Below are 21753 nucleotides of genomic sequence, written 5' to 3'. Positions count from 1 at the left end.
AAGTTTTAATGAAAATCATCATACTTGGCCAAAACATGCTTTTCAGCCCCTGAAAAGCACATTTTGGCCATAAAAACTGAATATGTCCCCTGCAACCAAACAAACTGTCGGAGACACAAATCTACAATGGACATAGTGTAAAATGGTCCAATTCAAGTAAGTTATTCATTTGGCATCATTCGAAGTGATAGAAATCAAGTTTTAATGAAAATTATCATACTCGGCCAAAACATGCTTTTCAGCCTCTGAAAAGCACATTTTGGCCATAAAAACTGAAAATGTCCCCTGCAACCAAACGAACTGTCGGAGACACAAATCTACAATGGACATAGTGTAAAATGGTCCAATTCAAGTAAGTTATTCATTTGGCATCATTCGAAGTGATAGAAATCAAGTTTTAATGAAAATTATCATACTCGGCCAAAACATGCTTTTCAGCCTCTGAAAAGCACATTTTGGCCATAAAAACTGAAAATGTCCCCTGCAACCAAACGAACTGTCGGAGACACAAATCTACAATGGACATAGTGTAAAATGGTCCAATTCAAGTAAGTTATTCATTTGGCATCATTCGAATGGATAGAAATCAAGTTTTAATGAAAATTATCATACTCTGCCAAAACGTGCTTTTCAGCCCCTGAAAAGCACATTTTGGCCATAAAAACTGAATATGTCCCCTGCAACCAAACGAACTGTAAGAGACACAAATCTACAATGGACATAGTGTAAAATGGTCCAATTCAAGTAAATTATTCATTTGGCATCATTCGAAGTGATAGAAATCAAGTTTTAATGAAAATTATCATACTCGGCCAAAACATGCTTTTCAGCCTCTGAAAAGCACATTTTGGCCATAAAAACTGAAAATGTCCCCTGCAACCAAACGAACTGTCGGAGACACAAATCTACAATTGACATAGTGTAAAATGGTCCAATTCAAGTAAGTTATTCATTTGGCATCATTCGAAGTGATAGAAATCAAGTTTTAATGAAAATTATCATACTCGGACAAAACATGCTTTTCAGCCCCTGAAAAGCACATTTTGGCCATAAAAACTGAATATGTCCCCTGCAACCAAACGAACTGTCAGAGACACAAATCTACAACGGACATAGTGTAAAATGGTCCAATTCAAGTAAGTTATTCATTTGGCATCATTCGAAGTGATAGAAATTAAGTTTTAATGAAAATTATCATACTCTGCCAAAACATGCTTTTCAGCCTCTGAAAAGCACATTTTGGCCATAAAAACTGAAAATGTCCCCTGCAACCAAACGAACTGTCGGAGACACAAATCTACAATGGACATAGTGTAAAATGGTCCAATTCAAGTAAGTTATTCATTTGGCATCATTCGAAGTGATAGAAATCAAGTTTTAATGAAAATTATCATACTCGGCCAAAACATGCTTTTCAGCCTCTGAAAAGCACATTTTGGCCATAAAAACTGAATATGTCCCCTGCAACCAAACGAACTGTCAGAGACACAAATCTACAATGGACATAGTGTAAAATGGTCCAATTCAAGTAAGTTATTCATTTGGCATCATTCGAAGTGATAGAAATCAAGTTTTAATAAAAATTATCATACTCGGCCAAAACATGCTTTTTAGCCCCTGAAAAGCACATTTTGGCCATAAAAACTGAATATGTCCCCTGCAACCAAACGAACTGTCAGAGACACAAATCTACAATGGACATAGTGTAAAATGGTCCAATTCAAGTAAGTTATTCATTTGGCATCATTCGAAGTGATAGAAATTAAGTTTTAATGAAAATTATCATACTCTGCCAAAACATGCTTTTCAGCCTCTGAAAAGCACATTTTGGCCATAAAAACTGAAAATGTCCCCTGCAACCAAACGAACTGTTGGAGACACAAATCTACAATGGGCATAGTGTAAAATGGTCCAATTCAAGTAAGTTATTCATTTGGCATCATTCGAAGTGATAGAAATTAAGTTTTAATGAAAATCATCATACTTGGCCAAAACATGCTTTTCAGCCCCTGAAAAGCACATTTTGGCCATAAAAACTGAATATGTCCCCTGCAACCAAACAAACTGTCGGAGACACAAATCTACAATGGACATAGTGTAAAATGGTCCAATTCAAGCAAATTATTCATTTGGCATCATTCGAATGGATAGAAATCAAGTTTTAATGAAAATTATCATACTCTGCCAAAACGTGCTTTTCAGCCCCTGAAAAGCACATTTTGGCCATAAAAACTGAATATGTCCCCTGCAACCAAACGAACTGTCAGAGACACAAATCTACAATGGACATAGTGTAAAATGGTCCAATTCAAGTAAGTTATTCATTTGGCATCATTCGAAGTGATAGAAATTAAGTTTTAATGAAAATTATCATACTCTGCCAAAACATGCTTTTCAGCCTCTGAAAAGCACATTTTGGCCATAAAAACTGAAAATGTCCCCTGCAACCAAACGAACTGTTGGAGACACAAATCTACAATGGACATAGTGTAAAATGGTCCAATTCAAGTAAGTTATTCATTTGGCATCATTCGAAGTGATAGAAATTAAGTTTTAATGAAAATCATCATACTTGGCCAAAACATGCTTTTCAGCCCCTGAAAAGCACATTTTGGCCATAAAAACTGAATATGTCCCCTGCAACCAAACAAACTGTCGGAGACACAAATCTACAATGGACATAGTGTAAAATGGTCCAATTCAAGCAAATTATTCATTTGGCATCATTCGAAGTGATAGAAATCAAGTTTTAATGAAAATTATCATACTCGGCCAAAACATGCTTTTCAGCCTCTGAAAAGCACATTTTGGCCATAAAAACTGAAAATGTCCCCTGCAACCAAACGAACTGTCGGAGACACAAATCTACAATGGACATAGTGTAAAATGGTCCAATTCAAGTAAGTTATTCATTTGGCATCATTCGAATGGATAGAAATCAAGTTTTAATGAAAATTATCATACTCTGCCAAAACGTGCTTTTCAGCCCCTGAAAAGCACATTTTGGCCATAAAAACTGAATATGTCCCCTGCAACCAAACGAACTGTCAGAGACACAAATCTACAATGGACATAGTGTAAAATGGTCCAATTCAAGTAAATTATTCATTTGGCATCATTCGAAGTGATAGAAATCAAGTTTTAATGAAAATTATCATACTCGGCCAAAACATGCTTTTCAGCCTCTGAAAAGCACATTTTGGCCATAAAAACTGAAAATGTCCCCTGCAACCAAACGAACTGTCGGAGACACAAATCTACAATGGACATAGTGTAAAATGGTCCAATTCAAGTAAGTTATTCATTTGGCATCAATCGAAGTGATAGAAATCAAGTTTTAATGAAAATTATCAAACTCGGCCAAAACATGCTTTTCAGCCCCTGAAAAGCACATTTTGGCCATAAAAACTGAATATGTCCCCTGCAACCAAACGAACTGTCAGAGACACAAATCTACAATGGACATAGTCTAAAATGGTCCAATTCAAGTAAGTTATTCATTTGGCATCATTCGAAGTGATAAATTAAGTTTTAATGAAAATTATCATACTCGGCCAAAACATGCTTTTCAGCCCCTGAAAAGCACATTTTGGCCTTAAAAACTGAATATGTCCCCTGCAACCAAACGAACTGTCAGAGACACAAATCTACAATGGACATAGTGTAAAATGGTCCAATTCAAGCAAATTATTCATTTGGCATCATTCGAAGTGATAGAAATCAAGTTTTAATGAAAATTATCATACTCGGCCAAAACATCCTTTTCAGCCTCTGAAAAGCACATTTTGGCCATAAAAACTGAAAATGTCCCCTGCAACCAAACGAACTGTCGGAGACACAAATCTACAATGGACATAGTGTAAAATGGTCCAATTCAAGTAAGTTATTCATTTGGCATCATTCGAATGGATAGAAATCAAGTTTTAATGAAAATTATCATACTCTGCCAAAACGTGCTTTTCAGCCCCTGAAAAGCACATTTTGGCCATAAAAACTGAATATGTCCCCTGCAACCAAACGAACTGTCAGAGACACAAATCTACAATGGACATAGTGTAAAATGGTCCAATTCAAGTAAATTATTCATTTGGCATCATTCGAAGTGATAGAAATCAAGTTTTAATGAAAATTATCATACTCGGCCAAAACATGCTTTTCAGCCTCTGAAAAGCACATTTTGGCCATAAAAACTGAAAATGTCCCCTGCAACCAAACGAACTGTCGGAGACACAAATCTACAATGGACATAGTGTAAAATGGTCCAATTCAAGTAAGTTATTCATTTGGCATCAATCGAAAGTGATAGAAATCAAGTTTTAATGAAAATTATCAAACTCGGCCAAAACATGCTTTTCAGCCCCTGAAAAGCACATTTTGGCCATAAAAACTGAATATGTCCCCTGCAACCAAACGAACTGTCAGAGACACAAATCTACAATGGACATAGTCTAAAATGGTCCAATTCAAGTAAGTTATTCATTTGGCATCATTCGAAGTGATAAATTAAGTTTTAATGAAAATTATCATACTCTGCCAAAACATGCTTTTCAGCCTCTGAAAAGCACATTTTGGCCATAAAAACTGAAAATGTCCCCTGCAACCAAACGAACTGTCGGAGACACAAATCTACAATGGACATAGTGTAAAATGGTCCAATTCAAGTAAGTTATTCATTTGGCATCATTCGAAGTGATGGAAATGAAGTTTTAATGAAAATTATCATACTCGGCCAAAACATGCTTTTCAGCCTCTGAAAAGCACATTTTGGCCATAAAAACTGAAAATGTCCCCTGCAACCAAACGAACTGTCGGAGACACAAATCTACAATGGACATAGTGTAAAATGGTCCAATTCAAGTAAGTTATTCATTTGGCATCATTCGAAGTGATAGAAATCAAGTTTTAATGAAAATTACCATACTCGGCCAAAACATGCTTTTCAGCCCCGAAAAGCACATTTTGGCCTTAAAAACTGAATATGTCCCCTGCAACCAAACGAACTGTCAGAGATACAAATCTACAATGGACATAGTGTAAAATGGTCCAATTCAAGTAAATTATTCATTTGGCATCATTCGAAGTGATAGAAATTAAGTTTTAATGAAAATTATCATACTCGGCCAAAACATGCTTTTCAGCCTCTGAAAAGCACATTTTGGCCATAAAAACTAAAAATGTCCCCTGCAACCAAACGAACTGTCGGAGACACAAATCTACAATGGACATAGTGTAAAATGGTCCAATTCAAGTAAGTTATTCATTTGGCATCATTCGAAGTGATAGAAATCAAGTTTTAATGAAAATTATCATACTCGGCCAAAACATGCTTTTCAGCCCCTGAAAAGCACATTTTGGCCATAAAAACTGAATATGTCCCCTGCAACCAAACGAACTGTCAGAGACACAAATCTACAACGGACATAGTGTAAAATGGTCCAATTCAAGTAAGTTATTCATTTGGCATCATTCGAAGTGATAAATTAAGTTTTAATGAAAATTATCATACTCTGCCAAAACATGCTTTTCAGCCTCTGAAAAGCACATTTTGGCCATAAAAACTGAAAATGTCCCCTGCAACCAAACGAACTGTCGGAGACACAAATCTACAATGGACATAGTGTAAAATGGTCCAATTCAAGTAAGTTATTCATTTGGCATCATTCGAAGTGATAGAAATTAAGTTTTAATGAAAATCATCATACTCGGCCAAAACATGCTTTTCAGCCCCTGAAAAGCACATTTTGGCCATAAAAACTGAAAATGTCCCCTGCAACCAAACGAACTGTCGGAGACACAAATCTACAATTGACATAGTGTAAAATGGTCCAATTCAAGTAAGTTATTCATTTGGCATCATTCGAAGTGATAGAAATCAAGTTTTAATGAAAATTATCATACTCGGCCAAAACATGCTTTTCAGCCTCTGAAAAGCACATTTTGGCCATAAAAACTGAAAATGTCCCCTGCAACCAAACGAACTGTCGGAGACACAAATCTACAATGGACATAGTGTAAAATGGTCCAATTCAAGTAAGTTATTCATTTGGCATCAATCGAAGTGATAGAAATCAAGTTTTAATGAAAATTATCAAACTCGGCCAAAACATGCTTTTCAGCCCCTGAAAAGCACATTTTGGCCTTAAAAACTGAATATATCCCCTGCAACCAAACGAACTGTCAGAGACACAAATCTACAATGGACATAGTGTAAAATGGTCCAATTCAAGCAAATTATTCATTTGGCATCATTCGAAGTGATAGAAATCAAGTTTTAATGAAAATTATCATACTCGGCCAAAACATGCTTTTCAGCCTCTGAAAAGCACATTTTGGCCATAAAAACTGAAAATGTCCCCTGCAACCAAACGAACTGTCGGAGACACAAATCTACAATGGACATAGTGTAAAATGGTCCAATTCAAGTAAGTTATTCATTTGGCATCATTCGAATGGATAGAAATCAAGTTTTAATGAAAATTATCATACTCTGCCAAAACGTGCTTTTCAGCCCCTGAAAAGCACATTTTGGCCATAAAAACTGAATATGTCCCCTGCAACCAAACGAACTGTCAGAGACACAAATCTACAATGGACATAGTGTAAAATGGTCCAATTCAAGTAAATTATTCATTTGGCATCATTCGAAGTGATAGAAATCAAGTTTTAATGAAAATTATCATACTCGGCCAAAACATGCTTTTCAGCCTCTGAAAAGCACATTTTGGCCCTAAAAACTGAAAATGTCCCCTGCAACCAAACGAACTGTCGGAGACACAAATCTACAATTGACATAGTGTAAAATGGTCCAATTCAAGTAAGTTATTCATTTGGCATCATTCGAAGTGATAGAAATCAAGTTTTAATGAAAATTATCATACTCGGCCAAAACATGCTTTTCAGCCCCTGAAAAGCACATTTTGGCCATAAAAACTGAATATGTCCCCTGCAACCAAACGAACTGTCAGAGACACAAATCTACAACGGACATAGTGTAAAATGGTCCAATTCAAGTAAGTTATTCATTTGGCATCATTCGAAGTGATAGAAATTAAGTTTTAATGAAAATTATCATACTCTGCCAAAACATGCTTTTCAGCCTCTGAAAAGCACATTTTGGCCATAAAAACTGAAAATGTCCCCTGCAACCAAACGAACTGTCGGAGACACAAATCTACAATGGACATAGTGTAAAATGGTCCAATTCAAGTAAGTTATTCATTTGGCATCATTCGAAGTGATAGAAATCAAGTTTTAATGAAAATTATCATACTCGGCCAAAACATGCTTTTCAGCCTCTGAAAAGCACATTTTGGCCATAAAAACTGAATATGTCCCCTGCAACCAAACGAACTGTCAGAGACACAAATCTACAATGGACATAGTGTAAAATGGTCCAATTCAAGTAAGTTATTCATTTGGCATCATTCGAAGTGATAGAAATCAAGTTTTAATGAAAATTATCATACTCGGCCAAAACATGCTTTTTAGCCCCTGAATAGCAGATTTTGGCCATAAAAACTGAATATGTCCCCTGCAACCAAACGAACTGTCAGAGACACAAATCTACAATGGACATAGTGTAAAATGGTCCAATTCAAGTAAGTTATTCATTTGGCATCATTCGAAGTGATAGAAATTAAGTTTTAATGAAAATTATCATACTCTGCCAAAACATGCTTTTCAGCCTCTGAAAAGCACATTTTGGCCATAAAAACTGAAAATGTCCCCTGCAACCAAACGAACTGTTGGAGACACAAATCTACAATGGACATAGTGTAAAATGGTCCAATTCAAGTAAGTTATTCATTTGGCATCATTCGAAGTGATAGAAATTAAGTTTTAATGAAAATTATCATACTCGGCCAAAACATGCTTTTCAGCCTCTGAAAAGCACATTTTGGCCATAAAAACTGAAAATGTCCCCTGCAACCAAACGAACTGTCGGAGACACAAATCTACAATGGACATAGTGTAAAATGGTCCAATTCAAGTAAGTTATTCATTTGGCATCAATCGAAGTGATAGAAATCAAGTTTTAATGAAAATTATCAAACTCGGCCAAAACATGCTTTTCAGCCCCTGAAAAGCACATTTTGGCCATAAAAACTGAAAATGTCCCCTGCAACCAAACGAACTGTTGGAGACACAAATCTACAATGGACATAGTGTAAAATGGTCCAATTCAAGTAAGTTATTCATTTGGCATCATTCGAAGTGATAGAAATTAAGTTTTAATGAAAATTATCATACTCGGACAAAACATGCTTTTCAGCCTCTGAAAAGCACATTTTGGCCATAAAAACTGAAAATGTCCCCTGCAACCAAACGAACTGTCGGAGACACAAATCTACAATGGACATAGTGTAAAATGGTCCAATTCAAGTAAGTTATTCATTTGGCATCAATCGAAGTGATAGAAATCAAGTTTTAATGAAAATTATCAAACTCGGCCAAAACATGCTTTTCAGCCCCTGAAAAGCACATTTTGGCCTTAAAAACTGAATATGTCCCCTGCAACCAAACGAACTGTCGGAGACACAAATCTACAATGGACATAGTGTAAAATGGTCCAATTCAAGCAAATTATTCATTTGGCATCATTCGAAGTGATAGAAATCAAGTTTTAATGAAAATTATCATACTCGGCCAAAACATGCTTTTCAGCCTCTGAAAAGCACATTTTGGCCATAAAAACTGAAAATGTCCCCTGCAACCAAACGAACTGTCGGAGACACAAATCTACAATGGACATAGTGTAAAATGGTCCAATTCAAGTAAGTTATTCATTTGGCATCATTCGAATGGATAGAAATCAAGTTTTAATGAAAATTATCATACTCTGCCAAAACGTGCTTTTCAGCCCCTGAAAAGCACATTTTGGCCATAAAAACTGAATATGTCCCCTGCAACCAAACGAACTGTCAGAGACACAAATCTACAATGGACATAGTGTAAAATGGTCCAATTCAAGTAAATTATTCATTTGGCATCATTCGAAGTGATAGAAATCAAGTTTTAAAGAAAATTATCATACTCGGCCAAAACATGCTTTTCAGCCTCTGAAAAGCACATTTTGGCCATAAAAACTGAAAATGTCCCCTGCAACCAAACGAACTGTCAGAGACACAAATCTACAATGGACATAGTGTAAAATGGTCCAATTCAAGTAAGTTATTCATTTGGCATCAATCGAAGTGATAGAAATCAAGTTTTAATGAAAATTATCAAACTCGGCCAAAACATGCTTTTCAGCCCCTGAAAAGCACATTTTGGCCTTAAAAACTGAATATATCCCCTGCAACCAAACGAACTGTCAGAGACACAAATCTACAACGGACATAGTGTAAAATGGTCCAATTCAAGTAAGTTATTCATTTGGCATCATTCGAAGTGATAGAAATTAAGTTTTAATGAAAATTATCATACTCTGCCAAAACATGCTTTTCAGCCTCTGAAAAGCACATTTTGGCCATAAAAACTGAAAATGTCCCCTGCAACCAAACGAACTGTCGGAGACACAAATCTACAATGGACATAGTGTAAAATGGTCCAATTCAAGTAAGTTATTCATTTGGCATCATTCGAAGTGATAGAAATCAAGTTTTAATGAAAATTATCATACTCGGCCAAAACATGCTTTTCAGCCTCTGAAAAGCACATTTTGGCCATAAAAACTGAATATGTCCCCTGCAACCAAACGAACTGTCAGAGACACAAATCTACAATGGACATAGTGTAAAATGGTCCAATTCAAGTAAGTTATTCATTTGGCATCATTCGAAGTGATAGAAATCAAGTTTTAATGAAAATTATCATACTCGGCCAAAACATGCTTTTTAGCCCCTGAATAGCAGATTTTGGCCATAAAAACTGAATATGTCCCCTGCAACCAAACGAACTGTCAGAGACACAAATCTACAATGGACATAGTGTAAAATGGTCCAATTCAAGTAAGTTATTCATTTGGCATCATTCGAAGTGATAGAAATTAAGTTTTAATGAAAATTATCATACTCTGCCAAAACATGCTTTTCAGCCTCTGAAAAGCACATTTTGGCCATAAAAACTGAAAATGTCCCCTGCAACCAAACGAACTGTTGGAGACACAAATCTACAATGGACATAGTGTAAAATGGTCCAATTCAAGTAAGTTATTCATTTGGCATCATTCGAAGTGATAGAAATTAAGTTTTAATGAAAATTATCATACTCGGCCAAAACATGCTTTTCAGCCTCTGAAAAGCACATTTTGGCCATAAAAACTGAAAATGTCCCCTGCAACCAAACGAACTGTCGGAGACACAAATCTACAATGGACATAGTGTAAAATGGTCCAATTCAAGTAAGTTATTCATTTGGCATCAATCGAAGTGATAGAAATCAAGTTTTAATGAAAATTATCAAACTCGGCCAAAACATGCTTTTCAGCCCCTGAAAAGCACATTTTGGCCATAAAAACTGAAAATGTCCCCTGCAACCAAACGAACTGTTGGAGACACAAATCTACAATGGACATAGTGTAAAATGGTCCAATTCAAGTAAGTTATTCATTTGGCATCATTCGAAGTGATAGAAATTAAGTTTTAATGAAAATTATCATACTCGGACAAAACATGCTTTTCAGCCTCTGAAAAGCACATTTTGGCCATAAAAACTGAAAATGTCCCCTGCAACCAAACGAACTGTCGGAGACACAAATCTACAATGGACATAGTGTAAAATGGTCCAATTCAAGTAAGTTATTCATTTGGCATCAATCGAAGTGATAGAAATCAAGTTTTAATGAAAATTATCAAACTCGGCCAAAACATGCTTTTCAGCCCCTGAAAAGCACATTTTGGCCTTAAAAACTGAATATGTCCCCTGCAACCAAACGAACTGTCGGAGACACAAATCTACAATGGACATAGTGTAAAATGGTCCAATTCAAGCAAATTATTCATTTGGCATCATTCGAAGTGATAGAAATCAAGTTTTAATGAAAATTATCATACTCGGCCAAAACATGCTTTTCAGCCTCTGAAAAGCACATTTTGGCCATAAAAACTGAAAATGTCCCCTGCAACCAAACGAACTGTCGGAGACACAAATCTACAATGGACATAGTGTAAAATGGTCCAATTCAAGTAAGTTATTCATTTGGCATCATTCGAATGGATAGAAATCAAGTTTTAATGAAAATTATCATACTCTGCCAAAACGTGCTTTTCAGCCCCTGAAAAGCACATTTTGGCCATAAAAACTGAATATGTCCCCTGCAACCAAACGAACTGTCAGAGACACAAATCTACAATGGACATAGTGTAAAATGGTCCAATTCAAGTAAATTATTCATTTGGCATCATTCGAAGTGATAGAAATCAAGTTTTAAAGAAAATTATCATACTCGGCCAAAACATGCTTTTCAGCCTCTGAAAAGCACATTTTGGCCATAAAAACTGAAAATGTCCCCTGCAACCAAACGAACTGTCAGAGACACAAATCTACAATGGACATAGTGTAAAATGGTCCAATTCAAGTAAGTTATTCATTTGGCATCAATCGAAGTGATAGAAATCAAGTTTTAATGAAAATTATCAAACTCGGCCAAAACATGCTTTTCAGCCCCTGAAAAGCACATTTTGGCCTTAAAAACTGAATATATCCCCTGCAACCAAACGAACTGTCAGAGACACAAATCTACAATGGACATAGTGTAAAATGGTCCAATTCAAGCAAATTATTCATTTGGCATCATTCGAAGTGATAGAAATCAAGTTTTAATGAAAATTATCATACTCGGCCAAAACATGCTTTTCAGCCCCTGAAAAGCACATTTTGGCCATAAAAACTGAATATGTCCCCTGCAACCAAACGAACTGTCAGAGACACAAATCTACAACGGACATAGTGTAAAATGGTCCAATTCAAGTAAGTTATTCATTTGGCATCATTCGAAGTGATAGAAATTAAGTTTTAATGAAAATTATCATACTCTGCCAAAACATGCTTTTCAGCCTCTGAAAAGCACATTTTGGCCATAAAAACTGAAAATGTCCCCTGCAACCAAACGAACTGTCGGAGACACAAATCTACAATGGACATAGTGTAAAATGGTCCAATTCAAGTAAGTTATTCATTTGGCATCATTCGAAGTGATAGAAATCAAGTTTTAATGAAAATTATCATACTCGGCCAAAACATGCTTTTCAGCCTCTGAAAAGCACATTTTGGCCATAAAAACTGAATATGTCCCCTGCAACCAAACGAACTGTCAGAGACACAAATCTACAATGGACATAGTGTAAAATGGTCCAATTCAAGTAAGTTATTCATTTGGCATCATTCGAAGTGATAGAAATCAAGTTTTAATGAAAATTATCATACTCGGCCAAAACATGCTTTTTAGCCCCTGAATAGCAGATTTTGGCCATAAAAACTGAATATGTCCCCTGCAACCAAACGAACTGTCAGAGACACAAATCTACAATGGACATAGTGTAAAATGGTCCAATTCAAGTAAGTTATTCATTTGGCATCATTCGAAGTGATAGAAATTAAGTTTTAATGAAAATTATCATACTCTGCCAAAACATGCTTTTCAGCCTCTGAAAAGCACATTTTGGCCATAAAAACTGAAAATGTCCCCTGCAACCAAACGAACTGTTGGAGACACAAATCTACAATGGACATAGTGTAAAATGGTCCAATTCAAGTAAGTTATTCATTTGGCATCATTCGAAGTGATAGAAATTAAGTTTTAATGAAAATTATCATACTCGGCCAAAACATGCTTTTCAGCCTCTGAAAAGCACATTTTGGCCATAAAAACTGAAAATGTCCCCTGCAACCAAACGAACTGTCGGAGACACAAATCTACAATGGACATAGTGTAAAATGGTCCAATTCAAGTAAGTTATTCATTTGGCATCAATCGAAGTGATAGAAATCAAGTTTTAATGAAAATTATCAAACTCGGCCAAAACATGCTTTTCAGCCCCTGAAAAGCACATTTTGGCCATAAAAACTGAAAATGTCCCCTGCAACCAAACGAACTGTTGGAGACACAAATCTACAATGGACATAGTGTAAAATGGTCCAATTCAAGTAAGTTATTCATTTGGCATCATTCGAAGTGATAGAAATTAAGTTTTAATGAAAATTATCATACTCGGACAAAACATGCTTTTCAGCCTCTGAAAAGCACATTTTGGCCATAAAAACTGAAAATGTCCCCTGCAACCAAACGAACTGTCGGATACACAAATCTACAATGGACATAGTGTAAAATGGTCCAATTCAAGTAAGTTATTCATTTGGCATCAATCGAAGTGATAGAAATCAAGTTTTAATGAAAATTATCAAACTCGGCCAAAACATGCTTTTCAGCCCCTGAAAAGCACATTTTGGCCTTAAAAACTGAATATGTCCCCTGCAACCAAACGAACTGTCGGAGACACAAATCTACAATGGACATAGTGTAAAATGGTCCAATTCAAGCAAATTATTCGTTTGGCATCATTCGAAGTGATAGAAATCAAGTTTTAATGAAAATTATCATACTCGGCCAAAACATGCTTTTCAGCCTCTGAAAAGCACATTTTGGCCATAAAAACTGAAAATGTCCCCTGCAACCAAACGAACTGTCGGAGACACAAATCTACAATGGACATAGTGTAAAATGGTCCAATTCAAGTAAGTTATTCATTTGGCATCATTCGAATGGATAGAAATCAAGTTTTAATGAAAATTATCATACTCTGCCAAAACGTGCTTTTCAGCCCCTGAAAAGCACATTTTGGCCATAAAAACTGAATATGTCCCCTGCAACCAAACGAACTGTCAGAGACACAAATCTACAATGGACATAGTGTAAAATGGTCCAATTCAAGTAAATTATTCATTTGGCATCATTCGAAGTGATAGAAATCAAGTTTTAAAGAAAATTATCATACTCGGCCAAAACATGCTTTTCAGCCTCTGAAAAGCACATTTTGGCCATAAAAACTGAAAATGTCCCCTGCAACCAAACGAACTGTCAGAGACACAAATCTACAATGGACATAGTGTAAAATGGTCCAATTCAAGTAAGTTATTCATTTGGCATCAATCGAAGTGATAGAAATCAAGTTTTAATGAAAATTATCAAACTCGGCCAAAACATGCTTTTCAGCCCCTGAAAAGCACATTTTGGCCTTAAAAACTGAATATATCCCCTGCAACCAAACGAACTGTCAGAGACACAAATCTACAATGGACATAGTGTAAAATGGTCCAATTCAAGCAAATTATTCATTTGGCATCATTCGAAGTGATAGAAATCAAGTTTTAATGAAAATTATCATACTCGGCCAAAACATGCTTTTCAGCCCCTGAAAAGCACATTTTGGCCATAAAAACTGAATATGTCCCCTGCAACCAAACGAACTGTCAGAGACACAAATCTACAACGGACATAGTGTAAAATGGTCCAATTCAAGTAAGTTATTCATTTGGCATCATTCGAAGTGATAGAAATTAAGTTTTAATGAAAATTATCATACTCTGCCAAAACATGCTTTTCAGCCTCTGAAAAGCACATTTTGGCCATAAAAACTGAAAATGTCCCCTGCAACCAAACGAACTGTCGGAGACACAAATCTACAATGGACATAGTGTAAAATGGTCCAATTCAAGTAAGTTATTCATTTGGCATCATTCGAAGTGATAGAAATCAAGTTTTAATGAAAATTATCATACTCGGCCAAAACATGCTTTTCAGCCTCTGAAAAGCACATTTTGGCCATAAAAACTGAATATGTCCCCTGCAACCAAACGAACTGTCAGAGACACAAATCTACAATGGACATAGTGTAAAATGGTCCAATTCAAGTAAGTTATTCATTTGGCATCATTCGAAGTGATAGAAATTAAGTTTTAATGAAAATTATCATACTCTGCCAAAACATGCTTTTCAGCCTCTGAAAAGCACATTTTGGCCATAAAAACTGAAAATGTCCCCTGCAACCAAACGAACTGTTGGAGACACAAATCTACAATGGACATAGTGTAAAATGGTCCAATTCAAGTAAGTTATTCATTTGGCATCATTCGAAGTGATAGAAATTAAGTTTTAATGAAAATTATCATACTCGGCCAAAACATGCTTTTCAGCCTCTGAAAAGCACATTTTGGCCATAAAAACTGAAAATGTCCCCTGCAACCAAACGAACTGTCGGAGACACAAATCTACAATGGACATAGTGTAAAATGGTCCAATTCAAGTAAGTTATTCATTTGGCATCAATCGAAGTGATAGAAATCAAGTTTTAATGAAAATTATCAAACTCGGCCAAAACATGCTTTTCAGCCCCTGAAAAGCACATTTTGGCCATAAAAACTGAAAATGTCCCCTGCAACCAAACGAACTGTTGGAGACACAAATCTACAATGGACATAGTGTAAAATGGTCCAATTCAAGTAAGTTATTCATTTGGCATCATTCGAAGTGATAGAAATTAAGTTTTAATGAAAATTATCATACTCGGACAAAACATGCTTTTCAGCCTCTGAAAAGCACATTTTGGCCATAAAAACTGAAAATGTCCCCTGCAACCAAACGAACTGTCGGAGACACAAATCTACAATGGACATAGTGTAAAATGGTCCAATTCAAGTAAGTTATTCATTTGGCATCAATCGAAGTGATAGAAATCAAGTTTTAATGAAAATTATCAAACTCGGCCAAAACATGCTTTTCAGCCCCTGAAAAGCACATTTTGGCCTTAAAAACTGAATATGTCCCCTGCAACCAAACGAACTGTCGGAGACACAAATCTACAATGGACATAGTGTAAAATGGTCCAATTCAAGCAAATTATTCATTTGGCATCATTCGAAGTGATAGAAATCAAGTTTTAATGAAAATTATCATACTCGGCCAAAACATGCTTTTCAGCCTCTGAAAAGCACATTTTGGCCATAAAAACTGAAAATTTCCCCTGCAACCAAACGAACTGTCAGAGACACAAATCTACAATGGACATAGTGTAAAATGGTCCAATTCAAGTAAGTTATTCATTTGGCATCAATCGAAGTGATAGAAATCAAGTTTTAATGAAAATTATCAAACTCGGCCAAAACATGCTTTTCAGCCCCTGAAAAGCACATTTTGGCCATAAAAACTGAATATGTCCCCTGCAACCAAACGAACTGTCAGAGACACAAATCTACAATGGACATAGTCTAAAATGGTCCAATTCAAGTAAGTTATTCATTTGGCATCATTCGAAGTGATAAATTAAGTTTTAATGAAAATTATCATACTCTGCCAAAACATGCTTTTCAGCCTCTGAAAAGCACATTTTGGCCATAAAAACTGAAAATGTCCCCTGCAACCAAACGAACTGTCGGAGACACAAATCTACAATGGACATAGTGTAAAATGGTCCAATTCAAGTAAGTTATTCATTTGGCATCATTCGAAGTGATGGAAATGAAGTTTTAATGAAAATTATCATACTCGGCCAAAACATGCTTTTCAGCCTCTGAAAAGCACATTTTGGCCATAAAAACTGAAAATGTCCCCTGCAACCAAACGAACTGTCGGAGACACAAATCTACAATGGACATAGTGTAAAATGGTCCAATTCAAGTAAGTTATTCATTTGGCATCATTCGAAGTGATAGAAATCAAGTTTTAATGAAAATTACCATACTCGGCCAAAACATGCTTTTCAGCCCCGAAAAGCACATTTTGGCCTTAAAAACTGAATATGTCCCCTGCAACCAAACGAACTGTCAGAGATACAAATCTACAATGGACATAGTGTAAAATGGTCCAATTCAAGTAAATTATTCATTTGGCATCATTCGAAGTGATAGAAATTAAGTTTTAATGAAAATTATCATACTCGGCCAAAACATGCTTTTCAGTCTCTGAAAAGCACATTTTGGCCATAAAAACTAAAAATGTCCCCTGCAACCAAACGAACTGTCGGAGACACAAATCTACAATGGACATAGTGTAAAATGGTCCAATTCAAGTAAGTTATTCATTTGGCATCATTCGAAGTGATAGAAATCAAGTTTTAATGAAAATTATCATACTCGGCCAAAACATGCTTTTCAGCCCCTGAAAAGCACATTTTGGCCATAAAAACTGAATATGTCCCCTGCAACCAAACGAACTGTCAGAGACACAAATCTACAACGGACATAGTGTAAAATGGTCCAATTCAAGTAAGTTATTCATTTGGCATCATTCGAAGTGATAAATTAAGTTTTAATGAAAATTATCATACTCTGCCAAAACATGCTTTTCAGCCTCTGAAAAGCACATTTTGGCCATAAAAACTGAAAATGTCCCCTGCAACCAAACGAACTGTCGGAGACACAAATCTACAATGGACATAGTGTAAAATGGTCCAATTCAAGTAAGTTATTCATTTGGCATCATTCGAAGTGATAGAAATTAAGTTTTAATGAAAATCATCATACTCGGCCAAAACATGCTTTTCAGCCTCTGAAAAGCACATTTTGGCCATAAAAACTGAATATGTCCCCTGCAACCAAACGAACTGTCAGAGACACAAATCTACAATGGACATAGTGTAAAATGGTCCAATTCAAGTAAGTTATTCATTTGGCATCATTCGAAGTGATAGAAATCAAGTTTTAATGAAAATTATCATACTCGGCCAAAACATGCTTTTTAGCCCCTGAAAAGCACATTTTGGCCATAAAAACTGAATATGTCCCCTGCAACCAAACGAACTGTCAGAGACACCTATCTACAATGGACATAGTGTAAAATGGTCCAATTCAAGTAAGTTATTCATTTGGCATCATTCGAAGTGATAGAAATTAAGTTTTAATGAAAATTATCATACTCTGCCAAAACATGCTTTTCAGCCTCTGAAAAGCACATTTTGGCCATAAAAACTGAAAATGTCCCCTGCAACCAAACGAACTGTCAGAGACACAAATCTACAATGGACATAGTGTAAAATGGTCCAATTCAAGTAAGTTATTCATTTGGCATCATTCGAAGTGATAGAAATTACGTTTTAATGAAAATTATCATACTCTGCCAAAACATGCTTTTCAGCCTCTGAAAAGCACATTTTGGCCATAAAAACTGAATATGTCCCCTGCAACCAAACGATGTCAGAGACACAAATCTACAATGGACATAGTGTAAAATGGTCCAATTCAAGTAAGTTATTCATTTGGCATCATTTGAAGTGATAGAAATCAAGTTTTAATGAAAATTATCATACTCGGCCAAAACATGCTTTTCAGCACATTTGGCCATAAAAACTGAATTTGTCCCCTGCAACCAAACGAACTGTCAGAGACACAAATCTACAATGGACATAGTGTAAAATGGTCCAATTCAAGTAAGTTATTCATTTGGCATCATTCGAAGTGATAGAAATTAAGTTTTAATGAAAATCATCATACTCGGCCAAAACATGCTTTTCAGCCCCTGAAAAGCACATTTTGGCCATAAAAACTGAAAATGTCCCCTGCAACCAAACGAACTGTCGGAGACACAAATCTACAATTGACATAGTGTAAAATGGTCCAATTCAAGTAAGTTATTCATTTGGCATCATTCGAAGTGATAGAAATCAAGTTTTAATGAAAATTATCATACTCGGCCAAAACATGCTTTTCAGCCCCTGAAAAGCACATTTTGGCCATAAAACCTGAATATGTCCCCTGCAACCAAACGAACTGTCAGAGACACAAATCTACAATGGACATAGTGTAAAATGGTCCAATTCAAGTAAGTTATTCATTTGGCATCATTCGAAGTGATAGAAATTAAGTTTTAATGAAATTTATCATACTCTGCCAAAACATGCTTTTCAGCCTCTGAAAAGCACATTTTGGCCATAAAAACTGAATATGTCCCCTGCAACCAAACAATGTCAGAGACACAAATCTACAATGGACATAGTGTAAAATGGTCCAATTCAAGTAAGTTATTCATTTGGCATCATTCGAAGTGATAGAAATCAAGTTTTAATGAAAATTATCATACTCGGCCAAAACATGCTTTTCAGCACATTTGGCCATAAAAACTGAATATGTCCCCTGCAACCAAACGAACTGTCAGAGACACAAATCTACAATAGACATAGTGTAAAATGGTCCAATTCAAGTAAGTTATTCATTTGGCATCATTCGAAGTGATAGAAATTAAGTTTTAATGAAAATCATCATACTCGACCAAAACATGCTTTTCAGCCCCTGAAAAGCACATTTTGGCCATAAAAACTGAAAATGTCCCCTGCAACCAAACGAACTGTCGGAGACACAAATCTACAATGGACATAGTGTAAAATGGTCCAATTCAAGTAAGTTATTCATTTGGCATCATTCGAAGTGATAGAAATTAAGTTTTAATGAAAATCATCATACTCGGCCAAAACATGCTTTTCAGCCCCTGAAAAGCACATTTTGGCCATAAAAACTGAAAATGTCCCCTGCAACCAAACGAACTGTCGGAGACACAAATCTACAATTGACATAGTGTAAAATGGTCCAATTCAAGTAAGTTATTCATTTGGCATCATTCGAAGTGATAGAAATCAAGTTTTAATGAAAATTATCATACTCGGCCAAAACATGCTTTTCAGCCCCTGAAAAGCACATTTTGGCCATAAAACCTGAATATGTCCCCTGCAACCAAACGAACTGTCAGAGATACAAATCTACAATGGACATAGTGTAAAATGGTCCAATTCAAGTAAGTTATTCATTTGGCATCAATCGAAGTGATAGAAATCAAGTTTTAATGAAAATTATCATACTCGGCCAAAACATGCTTTTCAGCCCCTGAAAAGCACATTTTGGCCATAAAAACTGAATATGTCCCCTGCAACCAAACGAACTGTCAGAGACACAAATCTACAATGGACATAGTGTAAAATGGTCCAATTCAAGTAAGTTATTCATTTGGCATCATTCGAAGTGATAGAAATTAAGTTTTAATGAAAATTATCATACTCTGCCAAAACATGCTTTTCAGCCTCTGAAAAGCACATTTTGGCCATAAAAACTGAAAATGTCCCCTGCAACCAAACGAACTGTCGGAGACACAAATCTACAATGGACATAGTGTAAAATGGTCCAATTCAAGTAAGTTATTCATTTGGCATCAATCGAAGTGATAGAAATCAAGTTTTAATGAAAATTATCAAACTCGGCCAAAACATGCTTTTCAGCCCCTGAAAAGCACATTTTGGCCATAAAAACTGAATATGTCCCCTGCAACCAAACGAACTGTCAGAGACACAAATCTACAATGGACATAGTGTAAAATGGTCCAATTCAAGTAAGTTATTCATTTGGCATCATTTGAAATGATAGAAATTAAGTTTTAATGAAAATCATCATACTCGGCCAAAACATGCTTTTCAGCCCCTGAAAAGCACATTTTGGCCATAAAAACTGAAAATGTCCCCTGCAACCAAACGAACTGTCGGAGACACAAATCTACAATTGACATAGTGTAAAATGGTCCAATTCAAGTAAGTTATTCATTTGGCATCATTCGAAGTGATAGAAATCAAGTTTTAATGAAAATTATCATACTCGGCCAAAACATGCTTTTCAGCCCCTGAAAAGCACATTTTGGCCATAAAAACTGAATATGTCCCCCGCAACCAAACGAACTGTCAGAGACACAAATCTACAACGGACATAGTGTAAAATGGTCCAATTCAAGAAAGTTATTCATTTGGCATCATTCGAATGGATATAAATCAAGTTTTAATGAAAATTATCCTATTCTGCCAAAACGTGCTTTTCAGCCCCTGAAAAGCACATTTTGGCCATAAAAACTGAATATGTCCCCTGCAACCAAACGAACTGTCAGAGATACAAATCTACAATGGACATAGTGTAAAATGGTCCAATTCAAGTAAATTATTCATTTGGCATCATTCGAAGTGATAGAAATTAAGTTTTAATGAAAATTATCAAACTCGGCCAAAACATGCTTTTCAGCCCCGAAAAGCACATTTTGGCCATAAAAACTGAATATGTCCCCTGCAACCAAACGAACTGTCAGAGACACAAATCTACAATGGACATAGTGTAAAATGGTCCAATTCAAGTAAGTTATTCATTTGGCATCAATCGAAGTGATAGAAATCAAGTTTTAATGAAAATTATCAAACTCGGCCAAAACATGCTTTTCAGCCCCTGAAAAGCACATTTTGGCCATAAAAACTGAATATGTCCCCTGCAACCAAACGAACTGTAAGAGACACAAATCTACAATGGACATAGTGTAAAATGGTCCAATTCAAGTAAGTTATTCATTTGGCATCATTCGAAGTGATAGAAATTAAGTTTTAATGAAAATTATCATACTCTGCCAAAACATGCTTTTCAGCCTCTGAAAAGCACATTTTGGCCATAAAAACTGAATATGTCCCCTGCAACCAAACGAACTGTAAGAGACACAAATCTACAATGGACATAGTGTAAAATGGTCCAATTCAAGTAAGTTATTCATTTGGCATCATTCGAAGTGATAGAAATCAAGTTTTAATGAAAATTATCATACTCGGCCAAAACATGCTTTTAAGCCCCTGAAAAGCACATTTTGGCCATAAAAACTGAATATGTCCCCTGCAACCAAACGAACTGTAAGAGACACAAATCTACAATGGACATAGTGTAAAATGGTCCAATTCAAGTAAGTTATTCATTTGGCATCATTCGAAGTGATAGAAATTAAGTTTTAATGAAAATTATCATACTCTGCCAAAACAT

This window comes from Stigmatopora argus, chromosome 10, assembly GCF_051989625.1.
Source record: "Stigmatopora argus isolate UIUO_Sarg chromosome 10, RoL_Sarg_1.0, whole genome shotgun sequence".
In the NCBI taxonomy this organism is placed as follows: domain Eukaryota; kingdom Metazoa; phylum Chordata; class Actinopteri; order Syngnathiformes; family Syngnathidae; genus Stigmatopora; species Stigmatopora argus.
This window is presented reverse-complemented; position numbering follows the sequence as displayed.